General features: G+C 37.4%; 1 long non-coding RNA gene across 2 annotated transcripts; it reads left to right on the top strand.

Annotated features, from left to right (window-relative positions):
* The first annotated feature begins 645 nt into the window (after positions 1-645).
* On the top strand, positions 646-11,474 carry LOC129349415 (uncharacterized). Of its 2 annotated transcripts, XR_008602416.1 has the most exons (4): positions 646-799; positions 1,406-1,553; positions 2,438-2,735; positions 6,997-11,474. It is a non-coding gene; the product is annotated as an uncharacterized LOC129349415 (long non-coding RNA). The 2 variants fall into 2 exon arrangements; XR_008602415.1 differs by lacking the exon at positions 6,997-11,474 and having other exon boundaries at positions 647-799; positions 2,438-2,938.
* The last annotated feature ends 1,229 nt before the right edge of the window (positions 11,475-12,703 follow it).

The raw sequence follows: 12,703 nt of genomic DNA, 5'->3' as shown, positions 1-12,703 counted from the left end.
CTCATCACATCGTTGCACCAGAACTGGGAAAGGCTTACCTCTGTGAATTTCTTTCTGAGAGTGCGGTCACATGATAGCTCCACCAGCTGACATTCATCGCTGCTAGGCAACGTGATGCTTTCCATGTTTATTCCAAACGGGTCGCGCACCCAGTCGTCCTCGGGTTGTTTATCGGGAAAGTAGTCGTTAAACCGCTCGAAAAGTTTATTCAGATGCGTGCTTTTGGACTCCTTTGTCTTCGATGTAGGAAAATCCATATTTAATGTACTCGCTGTCGTACTTGCGTTTAGCCATGCTGCTGTTGCTCTGAAAACATGCAGTTTCTTCTACAGTAATACGAGTGTCCTCACCGGTCGCTGCTGACACGACGACCCCCTGCGGGTGCGGAGGGGAACTACAATGACTCGCCACTAAATTGGATTATCTTTATTTTTCTCTCTTTTTAGAAAAAGGCTCGCGACCCACCAAAAACGGCCCCGCGACCCACTTTTGGGTCGCGACCCACCAGTTGAGAAACACTGCCATAGACTGTATATAATGGTATTTACGCAGCTAATCGTCAGGCGTCCTTATGTGCAGCCACCGCTGTTCTCATAGATATGAATGAGTAGATAGGACACGCCCCTGTGAGCTGCGTGCTACAGCAAGGCTAAGCTAGTGGGGGCAAAGTTTCAGTGCATTCTGTTGATGTAGACGGCGTGAAAACGGAAACAAGAAGTATGCCGTCTCATTGTGCTGCATACAATTACACACTGCGTCGTACGATTGAGACAAGGAAACCTGGAATGACTTTTCATAGGTAAGAATAGTTTTTGGCTGTTTTTTCATTATGAAATCTTGTTAAGAGCTTCCAGTCTATGAGAGCTAACTAGTTAGCCACTAGCAAAACACTAAGGCGAGCTAGCAGCTTGACAAGCAAATACCAGACGATTAATAGTAGCTGTAGTATAGTTGTACAAGCAGTAGTAGTAATACTAAAAGTACAAGCAGTAGTAGTATAAAATAGCTGTTAGAGTCATAGAAGTAGTATCAGCATTTGTAATAGTATTACAAGTTGTAGTAGCAGTTAGTGTACTAAAAACTACTACTAGTAGTAGTCACATTGCTATTACTACCACCAATACTACCAATAGTAGTTATAAAGGCTAACTCATGTATATCCAGATTACCATCTATGTTCTTCCTCCAAACCCATTTTATGATTGGGATTACAGACAGTTCTTTAGGACTGCTCTCAAATAATTGAAATGTTACTAAACAAGGTTATACTTATCAAATTAAATAGCTCTGGTCTCCAGTATATTGGCGAATTCGGTTCTTTGTACTTAATTTATTAGCATGATTTCTTTTTAATATGTTGTGTACAGACTTAATTACTTCTGTCTACTTTTCTTACTCCATGTAGGTTTCCCAGAGACTATGGATTGGAAGTTTGTCGGCTTAGACCTGGTGTCATTCCATCAGTGTTAAACTTCCCGGCTCATCTTGGAAGAGTACGTGCCAGAAAGACCACGACCAAGCAGCCTTGAGATCTTAGGCAGCGTCTCCCTGAGGTGGGTGTCGACGGTGTTCACGGTCAGGTCTGTGGTAATCCCGTCAAAAAACAAAACAGAAAAAAATCTAGATTATAAATCAACATGTAACCAAAGCACTCTGTGTATAACGCCATAGTATAGGATGTAGTTCAGAAAATGGCAAAGTATAGTATACTTTACTCAAGAATAACATAGTATGGCCTGTAGTTCATAGTACAGCATGTTGGCAAGAAAAAAAAAACAAAACATAGATTATTATGTGGTTCAAAAAGCGCAAAGTGATAGGATGTTGCCTAAAATTGTCATGTATGATATGTGGTTCAAAAAATGTCATAGTGCAGTAGATTGTCAAAATAGTATGTAATTCAAGAAAACATCAGAGTATAATATGTCATCTAAAAAATGCCATAGAATAATAATTTCATTGCACAAGTAAAAGTATAGTAACTTTTAAAACTGTTCGAATTCTTATATGTTGCTAAAAAAAAACAAAAAATAAAAACAAAAAAAGGTCACAGTAATATGTCAATTAAAAAAGCCTATAGTATAGCGTGTCGCCCAATAAACATCATAGTATAGCATGTCGCTCTAAAAACAGTCCAAACGCTGGTTTCCAGAGGGTTAGACGAGAATTTATTTGAAAGAGTAAGTTTACAACAACACAACATGTAAGGGGGTTAAAAACAAATGGGTGTTAGTAAAATAAAAATAAATAAACAGAACTAAAAGTGAACTTCATGTTGACATTGATGGGCATTCCAACCAGGAACAAAGTAAAAGATAATCAATATGAAAAAAAAACTCTTCCTGTTCACCTCTTAAAACCCAAAAACACACCGCAGTAGCACCCTAAACTAAAACTACCAATGGGTTCCCTGTTTTCCTTTCTGAACGATTCAAAGGTCCCTCTCTATCTCCCCACACATCCACCAACCACTGGAACACATCTCCAAAGTTCTGCCGGGCCAGCTCAGCTTCCCCTCAGAAGAAGTGCCACCACCTGCCAGATGAAGGAGCCTTTTGAGAGGCAGCTGGCATCGTGATTGGACTGTACTTTGGTCTGTTCCAATCCAGCTTCAGCTCCAGAGACGGCAGGCGGGACGAGTCAACGGAGGCCTGGTGGACGAAGACATGCAGCTGAGTACAATCCAGAAAACAACAGAGGAGGAGTGCAGCAGCCAGAACAAGCAGAGTAGCATCGTATGTCTCTTAGAAAACATCATAGTATAGCCTTTGGTATGAAAAAACGCCATCATATACATCATATGTTGTACATATAACAAGTCAAAGGAAAGAGACATACATTGTAGAATTGTAGTAATTGTGGGCTGACTGATTTACTGATTATCAGTATTTTATTTTTTACTGATTTACGGTAATAAATACATTTAAAAATGGTGCTACTTTGGCTCTGAACCTTTATCTACCTGTGGTCACTCTGTCTTCTGGAGTGATTTGATTGGTTATACATCACGAATAAAACTCCTTTAACATCTGTAAACAAAACAAAAACGTATCAACAAAGTTTTCTGTTAGTGTTTGTGTTCTTCTAAGTTCAACTCCAAGATTTTAAATACTTTCATTTACTGCAAATGAATATCTACTCCAAACGTCTCACTAATAATCATTATCAGCCTTAAAAACCCACAAAACACCCCTCTATACTCGACCACACTTAGTACAGTCCGGTTCCCCCTTCTATAAATCTGCTTGGAATCTTCCACTTCCTGTTTGTCAAAGTGGCCTTCTACCTGGACAGGTTTTGTTGGAGCTCATGCAACAAACATTTTGGGTAACTGCACTTTAATATGGATGGATGACACTGAATTAGAGTCTGTTTTAATGACACTGAGTTAAGATGTGTAGCTCTGTCATTAACTAGGAAATTATTTCCCAGAATTCACAGAGAAAAGTCTGAAATGTTTGCTAGGTTAGCTTCCCACATGTTCTTTGGCTCAGCTAAAGCTAACTCTCTCCAACTTCTGGATCTCTTGAGTTGCTTGTTAAAATATCTTGCTAGAGATGCTGAAGCTCAGAAAGTCTGAGATGTTTGTTCAGAATAAGCTCATTCTCAAGTCTTCTCTGAACTGTCCTCTTTTGTTTGAACTTTCCCTAAACTTAGGAGTTAATGACAGAGCAGCACATCCAGACTCAGTCTCATTTATGTAGAGATTAAACTTCAGTGTCATTCATTGATGTTAAAGTGCAGTTTTTCAAATGTTTGTTGCACATGCTCCCGACCAAAGCAGTCCAGGTGGAAGACGATGTGAAGAGAAAGCTCCAGAGGATGAATATCACACATTTACATTGGAAATTAATGTCCTTTAATTAGACATTGTCATGCAAAAGTTGGATTTCCCTTTGAGTGTTTTGTTGATGTTGGTTTCTAAATGTTTTCTGACACTCGGCCCCAAAGATTAAAACCTTTTACTGCTCACAAGCTGCAACAATTCACACATTATCAACTATCTTTCTGACTAAACTAAGATAAAAAGTGAAAAACTGCCTGATTCCTGCATCATGAATGTAAATCTTTTTGGTTTTTATGACAGTAAACTGAATATATTTGGGCTTGACATTTTATAAACCAAAACAAGGAATGAATTACTGGAGAAAATGACAGATTAATAGACAAAGAATATGTGTTTTCTAACATATATGGCTGAATTACTCCAACATTACAAGATAAATACAATTTTAATTCAATTTTATTTATACAATGCCAATTACAGGTCAAATTGTCTCAAGATGCTTTATTTTTATTTTTTTTGTCATCTTTAAAATATGACAAAGTAAGAAATTTAAACCTCTTGACTAATCCAATTTATTATTAGGTTTTAAGAGACTAATTGACAATTCAAACTTTCTCCACTAAAACTAATAAACATGAGGTCAAATAGAAGGAACAGTTTTAAATACTGCAGTCCCACGATGACAAGAATAAAGTTTCTCAACAAAAACTAAATCTGCTGGTGGATTCCATGAAAGTCCTAATAAAGGATAATAAAGTGTGATACTAAAGGTTTGTGGTGCTAAAAATCTCCAAGTAAAGATATCAAGTTGAACATCTGGATGGAGGTTGATAAAAGTTGACCTCCCTTCATTTCTCTGGAGTCGACTCCATGGATTTTATGGATGGTGGTTAAAGACCTGCTCTTCTAGTCATCTTCCTTCTAGTCGCTGTAAAAAGTCACACCATCCTGGCCGACTTCAACACCTCTTCATGACAACTTGTTCTGCCTCCGACCTCGTGGAAACTCCAGAAACTCGTGAAAACCTGTCGAGACTCGAAGAACTCGTGGAGACTCGAGGAACTCGTCGGGCGGGGGAAGGTGTGGTGGGCGGTGGGGGAGTAGAGGGGGGAGGCCGCCACCCACCTCCCCACCTACTCTCCGCCCTGACTCCACCCAGACTCCGCCTTGGCTCCACCCACGTGGTCACTTGGAAACTACGATGACAAAGGGAGGACGAAATCATTTTATTTTCATCTGATCTGTAGCTCAGTGAGTTAAGGATTTGCCTATGGAGCTGCAGGTCGCTGGTTCAAGACCAGACACTTCTTAAATTTTCTCTAAATTCTGACAAAGACAAAGAAAGTTAAAGGCCGGTGGCGGGTCTCGAACCAGCGACCTTCCAGTTGGTAGTCTGTCTTCTTTTCCCCTGAGCTATTCGCTCAGATACTAATTCTTCTTTTTTTTGCGCATTTATCATCTATTTTTTGTCGGTTTCGAGTTTTTTTTTTACTCGAGTCTCGACTCGACCGTTTTTCTCAGGGGGTTGGACTTCAGGAGGGTTGCTGGAGGGTTGAACCCTCAGTTCCAAGACTTTACAAAGCCTCCAGACCTCCCGAGTCCTCAGGACCTGAGCTTTCACACAGTCTGAGGGCTGAAATTTTCTAAGTCCCACAGTAGTTCTCTGTTAGATTGAACTTTCAGACAGTCCAAGGACTGATATCTTCGAAGTTCCTGAGTAGTTCTCTGTTAGTTTGAACCTTCAGACAGTCTGAGGACTGAAATCTTAAATGTTTCTCAGTACTTCTCTGTTAGTTTGAACTTTCTAGGTTAACAGAAGCCTTAAAACTTGTGACCATGAGTCTTGATTTCACATTTAGACCATCCATCTGAGTTCTTCTCAGACTTTCACCTGTGGGTTTTTTAGAAATCCTGAACAAACTTTGATTCTCTTCACTGAACAGTAAAGTTTGTGGAGATCAGAAGGTAACATTAGTTTGATCGATGCCTTCAACTACTAGTAGACTTTATCTGGAAAGCAGTTTTCTGAAATGAGTTCTTAGTAAATCTGTCCACAATCAAACCAAGAACATAGAAAGAGGAAATGTTTGAAGAAACAACTTGATGTTTTCATTTCAGACTAGAAAACACTTTAAGGCCTTCATCTGTTTTTGCTCTTTTGATCATTTTATTGTTTCTTCTGTTTAATTTGATCTTCTAAAGTTTAACTGGTGCCCTTTCAAAGCTTTTGTCTTTTTAATGTTTGTTGTTTTTTCAAATGTTTTATCGGCTTGTTTGAAAAATTTCCTTTTCTTTCCCAATGTTTAATTTTTTGATTAAATCTTTAAGGTTTTTCTTTTGAAATGTTTACCACCTTTTAATGTTTAATTTTCTTTTTTAATGCTTCATTGTATTTTCTGTTAAATTCCTATTTAAAGTTTTATTGTCTTAAGATTTAATTGTCTAATTAAACATTTAATTTTTTAATTAAATGTTTTGACTTTTAAAGGTTTAATAATCTAATTAAATGTTTTGTATTTTTCTAAATGTGTAATATTCTTGTTTAATTGTATTTTTTAAATGTTTAATTATGTAAAATATTTCATCTCTAATGTTTAATATTTTTGTTTAAAAATTTTTGTTTAATTTCATAATTACATGCTTTGTATCTTCCATTTAATTATCTAATTAAATATTTTGTCTAATATAATTTAATTGTATTTAATGTTTAATTTTCTTTTTAAAAGTTTTATTATATTAAATATTTTTTTCCTTTGATTTAATTGCTTTTTTACTGTAGTTTATTTCTTTAATCTTCTTTTTCTGTCAAGATTTTATCCCCAACCTTAAAAATAAAACAAACCCTTAAATTACAACGAAAACACTTCTGTTGTCACAATCATGAGTTAGTCAATTATTCAGTTTATCAATTCAGCTTTATTTGTTTAGCACCTTTCACATAGATCACAAAACTAAACAAGCAAAGAGAAAAAACTATGCTAAGACTATGATTAAAACTCAAAAACAAACAAAAAAAAGATTTAACATGGTAATAAAATATGTTGTGTCCAGGGGATGGAGGGAGTTTATTGAAGTCTTCTTGGGCTCACATGGGAAATCATTTAAAATATAAACTTGATATTCAGTCTAAGGAAACTGCAGAGCGACAGAAGAACCAACAATATCTCCTGTTTTCTCCTTTAATGAGTCGACTCTTCTTGTGCTTTCAGACCAAAGAACTACAGACTCTTCACAACCTGCTCAAACTCTTGGTACAGGACCTCACCACACGGATCAAGAAGGTTTCTGTCTCATTTCTACTCTGAAGCTCACCTTCTCCTGCTCAAACCGCTGCCAAATGTTTCTGCTGCTCTAAAGTCTGCTCTCCAGAACTTCCTAAAAACTCTCAAAGTCTCTTCTGCTGCAGGTTGCTTTGTAGAACTGTTCCAGAAAACCTCACTAAACCACATGGAGGGGCCTCAAGATAGTCGTCCAAATGAAACTGTACAAAAACCAAACTAGTAAAACCCAAACGCTAAAGTCTCCTGCAGCCTACCAGAGAACCTCTGAGAACAGAGAATCAGGACAGAAACTCTTACCTTCTGGACAACCAACGCTGGTTCACAAACAAGAATACAGAATGTGTCTGACCAAAAACCTCTGAAGACTCACTACAGCCAAGATAAAGACACAACTCACCTGCACCAAATCCACTAATCACTGCACACATTAGCACCATGTGCTAACTGTGGCTAAAGAACCACATTTACCAAGACAACTATCCAGTACAAAGCCCTAAAACACACCAAGAAACACATTAAAGACGATTTTACTGCTGGAAGCTGCAAGCCAACGCCTAAAGAACAAACTGAAGCAATGGAGACAAACTCGGTTCACTGGTGAAGAGAATCAGAGGAAATGTTTGTCTGCAGCTAAATAAAGCAGGAAGACACTGAGCTTCTCAGGTGTTCCTGATAACACCAAGCAGCCACCTGGACAGCCAATAGGAACACAGCCACCTGGACAGCCAATAGGAACACAGCCACCTGGACAGCCAATAGGAACACAGCTTCCTGGAAGTCCAGAGAGCTGGGTTAGTGAAGGAAATTTAGTTTAAAGTTGAAGCAGAAAGTTAACAAAGAAAGTTGAAAACCACCTTCTGACACCTGAAATCTCTGAGTTTTCACACAAAGAACGCCTGAACATGTCAAACTGGTTCCATGGTAGAACCATCATTGTAAAAATGTCATAGTATGGTGTGTTGCTCAAAAAACATTAGGACCCGGCTGTCAGGGGACAAACATGTAAGAAACATGAGAACAGAGAGAACCCAACCAGTAGGTCACAGTTTATCATCCCCCAGTCATCTCCTGAAGTCCATATGGTGAGAGACATCAGTATCTGGTTGTTAATTTACCAGAGAATGCTTATAATCATGCTGATGTGGTCTGTACTCTACAGTATTTTAGTGACTCAATAAATGCCTAAGTTGTTTTTTTTAAATGCTTTTTAGTTTTTAATAAACATTTAATAGCCTATATGTAATCAATAAATGGCCTTTGCCTATCTTAAGAAAAATTCACTCAGAACTCTGATATGTTAACAGTACTAAATAAATCAATAAATACATGCATACACACATAAATAAGTTAATACATTAACTGTGTTAAGATTTAGATTTTTAAAAAGTTGTTTATGTTTTTGCAGAATCCAGTATTGCTCACTGGTTGGTCATTACATTTTATTAGTTTGATTTCACTGTTTAAAATGATGCCACCTCTTTTCAGACAGAACCTGTGATAATAAAACAATACAAAATATTTAGTTCCATGTTAATAAAGCACTTAAAGCTTTAAGTATGGCTAAATGCTTTTTTCAAAATTAAATATATCACTCCTTAGGTGGTAGTGGCCCCAAGTTCAGTAAAGTTGGAAAGATATTCACAGATTCACACTTCCAGCATCAATAACTCATTAGATATAGGTTGTCAAAACATAAACGGTGCCTCTTTCCCATTGTTGCAAGGCAGACAATGTGCTACAAGCCCAGTTTTATCAAAAGTAGCTGTCTTTCAAGCTACAGGAATAACATTGGTGTCTATGGAGTGAACAGGGTCCGTCTGCAATTTGCAAAACCGCTGCAACAGTAAAGAGAGACAAATATTCAATAACTTCACTCTTATACATTGTAGTGTCACTAAAATCACTGCAGCCTTCAACTGGCTCCTGTTGACAAAGTGTTTTAGCAGAAATGTAAATGCTGTAATTTGATTCTTTTAATGAACCATGTAACTTGAATGGATGTGATGCTGGTGTGACCACAGTGCACACGTCTGATGTTGCTCACAGTGGTCCAAGGGACGCTCAGGGAGTTTGTGTGTTTGCTCACACTCAGGAAAAATTAGAGGGAACATTGGCTTGCTTCTTAATTTCTCCCCACAGTCATGGTTTCTTCCACCGTACCCACTATACATTTTAATAGAGGTTTAATTAGTACCTTATTTCTACATCAGAATGATCCAGTTAATCCCGAGCTGTAGTGACAACCAGCTAACAAATCGCTAATTAGCACTAAACAAAGTACAGTCGATGTCTGTTGGAATGGAATTAGTTTGACAGATATCTTGTCATCCACTGAAGTATTGGACAAACTGACATTTTAATGTGATGGTGGTGCTAATAAAGGGGTTTTGAGGCAATCCATCCTGACCATTACCCCATCCAGGCCTTCAATGTTTTGGCTAAATGTGCAGCTGACAGATGTTTAGAGCAACATGTATTTATTTGCCTTTATCTCATTCAGCTGTGACAGAAAATGGTGAGAGAGAGAAGGAGGATGACCCCTGAAAACAATACCCTGCAGCAACAGCGTATTTGTTTTCTGGCGATTCTCTATGGAATCAAAGTGGTTCCATAGGGAAATCAGAGTGCCATAATAAAAGATAAATCTGATTTTTTAAAAAAGGAAATAAATGTGTAAAGATAAGGATAAGGATAAACTTGGGGTGTGATCACCGATAAAGAGGAATAAAAAAAAACAATCTGTTGAAAATAAGGAGAGAAATGTGTAAATATAAAAAGGAATAAATAAAATAATAAATAAATCTGTTAAAATATAAGGAAATAAATGTGTAAATATGAAGAGGCATAAATAAATAAATAAATAATCTATTAAAAAATAAGGAAATAAATGTGTAAATATAAAGAGGACTAAATAGTAGATTAAAATAAATCAATTAAAAAGTATGGAAATATAAAGGTAAATGTTGTCTTTGCTTTTCCCTTTTCCCTTTGTTTTTTCCTTTTGTCATTGCTTTTACTTGATGGACTGAGCTGTCAATCAAATGACTTTGGGCGGGGCTTTCTGTCCAGGGTGAGTAGTTGATACCTTGGTCACAGGATTCCTGTTTCGCGCTTGCTCATAGACTGTCTGTGGATCAGGTATTGACTCAGTCCATCAAATAAAAGTGAAGGCAAAATGGAAAAAGCAATGACAAAATGGGAAAACAAAAGGAAAAAACTAAGAGAAAAGGGAAAAGAAAAGACAAAACTTACCTTTAAATTTACATATTTTTTATTTTATTTTTTATTCTTTTATTTTTTGCTCTTTTTTTTTACACCTTTATTTCCTTTTTTTAAACAGATTTATCTTTTATTCTGGCACTCCTGTGATTCCGTAATTCACTGCATCCTATAAATCTGTGGATGAAGAGGCACCTTGAGCTGTTGCATCCTCAGGATTTCACCATATAGTTGCCTAAGAAACTATTCAGACCCCTTCACTTTTTACATATCATAAAGTTGTAGTTTTCATTTGAAAATAATGAAAAAAAAAGGCATTTTTCTCCTCGATTTAAACTCAGCATTACAAACCAACCAAAGTGAAAACATTATTTTTGGAAATTTTTGCAAATTTATTCTAATCTAAAACTGAAACCTCTCATTTAGGAAAGCATTCAGACCTCTTGGTATGGCACCAAAGATTGTGTCCAGGTGCATCCTTTTTGCTTTAATGATCCTTGAGATGCATCTAGAATTTAATCCACACTGGGCATAGCTGAGAAAGACACACACCTGCGTTTATATAATCTGACAATACAAACTGCATATCAGGAGAAATCCTGAGCCACGAATTCTGAGGAACTTTCTGTAAACCTCAATGATGAAAATGTCACACAGGAGAGAAAATGTATGAAATCATGTTTAAAGCTTTGAGTCTTCCCATGAACACAGAGGTAATTATAAGATGCCATTTGACAGAACTGAGTAAAAGAAAACCCGGCAATGACAGAACTGCACTGTGTTTAATAACCAAGGTTTACAGGCTGATCGTTGGACCAAAGAAGTGACATAGAAATTGGAAGTGTAGTGATTTTGACAGCGTGGGAAAAATGGAAGAGAGAACGGAGCAGTGAGAAAAGCTCACATTGGCAGTGAATGAACAAATCTTCTGTATTAAAACTACACCCAGGTTTCATCCAGAGGAATCCGTGAGCATGAAGAAAAAGATTCTCTGATCTGATGAGTCCAAAGCTGAACTATTTATGCAGCGTCTGGTGAACTTAAGGCTGTTAAAATGATCTCTTCTGTGCAGCAAATTCACCGTCTTGTGATCCAGGCAAGTGAAAAAATGAAGAGCAGAAGTAAACAGCATTAGCATGAAACCAATGGCGGGATCAATAAACACACTGAGGAATGATGACAGTTTGTTGTGTCCTGCCTTAAAAATGACACTGAAAAGATAACTCTCCTGTGTGCATCATGTGACTAAAACAGACAGAAAAGAAAACATGGAATGCCTAAAAGCACTGTTTTTGGCAGTACAAATTACTTTGGGCATCTATTTGGGTGTTATTGATGTAAGAACTTAAGTGATTTTGGTTGTTATCAAGAAAAGCATGGAAAATGTCTAGATATCAGCTCTTAAATTAAAATCGTATGAGCTATTTTTGTTGTTATCATTATATTAGTCCAAACAAATATACCTTTAGTTGCGCTAGGCATTAAAAATGAACAAGAAATTGAAGAAAACAATTGTGGTCTAATAATTGTTTTCATGACTGTAATTACCATAGAGGCTACAGAGTTCTTTCAGAGGGTGGTTTATGTTGCATACCGGCAACATGTGGCTCATATGTCCAGCACTGCTAAAAGGCTGTGTGAGAATTTCCAGAGGGTCCAGAGAGCTGCCGCAGGTTGTCATTGCAATCGGTATTAATATATATGAATGGATTCAGTCACAAGCCATTAAACCTCCCCTGGTCCTTTGTAAATGGGCAAGTTCTACTTCCTCGGTTCATCATATTTCTCTCCATGATCCAATATGAGGTGTGTGAGCGGCTGTAAAATGGCCTGTGGCACTTCTAATAACCTTGGCAGCTTTATTACATTTATGGCCAACTTTCATCAAATGAGCGACATGCTTATTCCTTGATGTGATTAAGGTCTGCTGGTGAGGCAGAGAGCTCACTACATCACAGTGTTTTCTAGAAACCGCCCTGTTCTTCTTCGCTCTGACGTTGTTTAATCTTATGTGACTCATCTTCCTTCCTACCAAACTGCTGGCGTTTGCACATGATGCTGATTTTTGGATTCACAACAAACAGCCGGTTTCTCAACACACTTCAACGGCTTTATGTGCCAATGCCAATTAGATGTGAAGATTATTTCGTCTGAATATTAACAGCCTTTTAAACCCAGGCGCTGATCTCTTATGATTGGCCCTGAGGACAGTGCTGCCCACTGATGATGGTTCGAGGAGAATAATAAGATTTAGTTACTGTTCCACTTAGTATTCAGTTTAATAAGTCTCTGGAATCTGTATGCAGGAGGGTTGTAACAGAAGGGCAAGCTGCCTCTGAGTGCGTTTCTAGTTTCCCTTAATGTCTCTCATTCTAATCTCACTGGGGTTGTGCATATTGTAATATCCTCCTAAACA

Source organism: Amphiprion ocellaris, chromosome 8 (genome assembly GCF_022539595.1).
Source record: "Amphiprion ocellaris isolate individual 3 ecotype Okinawa chromosome 8, ASM2253959v1, whole genome shotgun sequence".
In the NCBI taxonomy this organism is placed as follows: Eukaryota; Metazoa; Chordata; class Actinopteri; family Pomacentridae; genus Amphiprion; species Amphiprion ocellaris.
The sequence above is the reverse complement of the archived record's forward strand: the minus strand, read 5'-3'. Positions and strand labels throughout refer to the sequence as shown.